This window comes from Octodon degus, unplaced genomic scaffold (assembly GCF_000260255.1).
Source record: "Octodon degus isolate 3935 unplaced genomic scaffold, OctDeg1.0 scaffold00040, whole genome shotgun sequence".
Lineage (NCBI taxonomy): Eukaryota > Metazoa > Chordata > Mammalia > Rodentia > Octodontidae > Octodon > Octodon degus.
In genome coordinates this window covers 8,176,436-8,177,289 of record NW_004524616.1, presented here as the reverse complement: position 1 = coordinate 8,177,289, position 854 = coordinate 8,176,436, and positions in this window count along the sequence as shown.

Below are 854 nucleotides of genomic sequence, written 5' to 3'. Positions count from 1 at the left end.
GTGAGAACTGCCACCAGCGCTGGACAAACACTGCTAACTGCACATCCACCTGGCATCCGGCACTGCTGCTACTGCTGCTAGAGCTGCGGCTGCCGCTTTTCTAAAACAAAAATTTAAAAAAAAAAAAACATCTTTGTTGTTGCAGTCACTGAAGTTTTCAAAGTTTCTTTTGCTGGAGCCAGTTCCTTGATTAGGCTACTGTCCTTCATTTGTAACCACAAAAGTGAATTCTGGTTTTTCTTAACAGAAAAGAATTCAATGAAATTATATTATTATGTAGCATAAACAATTGACAAAAAGGCTAAAAACCAAGTTCTGAGCAGTGGAAACCACAGGAAAGTGTCGCTGCCGCCACATGCCCCTACCACTGGAATATCTGGTTTAGATGGTTGTGCAGTTAGCCTAGCACCCTGAGTGAATCTCATGGCCACAGCCCACTCCTGCTGAGAGGAAGGCTAATGAGTGACTGCTTGTGTGCAGGACTTCTGGGTTTGCCGGCTGTGGATATTCTATGTGCTGAGCACAGGTCCTGAGTCCACACAGGCGTGGATAACAAACATCAACAATGGGAGTTTTGTGTACGTTAGAGGAAACCAAGGCTGCGCCTCCTCACCCAGCTCACCAAGATTCTCCACTGTGTGATCTCCATAACACTGACAAGGAGGTCATCAAAGCCTCAACAAAGCTAATGTTCAGTGTCTCAGTGACTGGAAATCCTATTTTAATTTTAATGCTAATGACTACCTTCAACTGTGTTTTCCTGATGAAGTCCTTTTTGTCTTAGAATAACTCTAAAAACTATTTTTTACCTCTCTCTCTCTCTCTCTCTCTCTCTCTCTCTCTCTCTCTCTCTC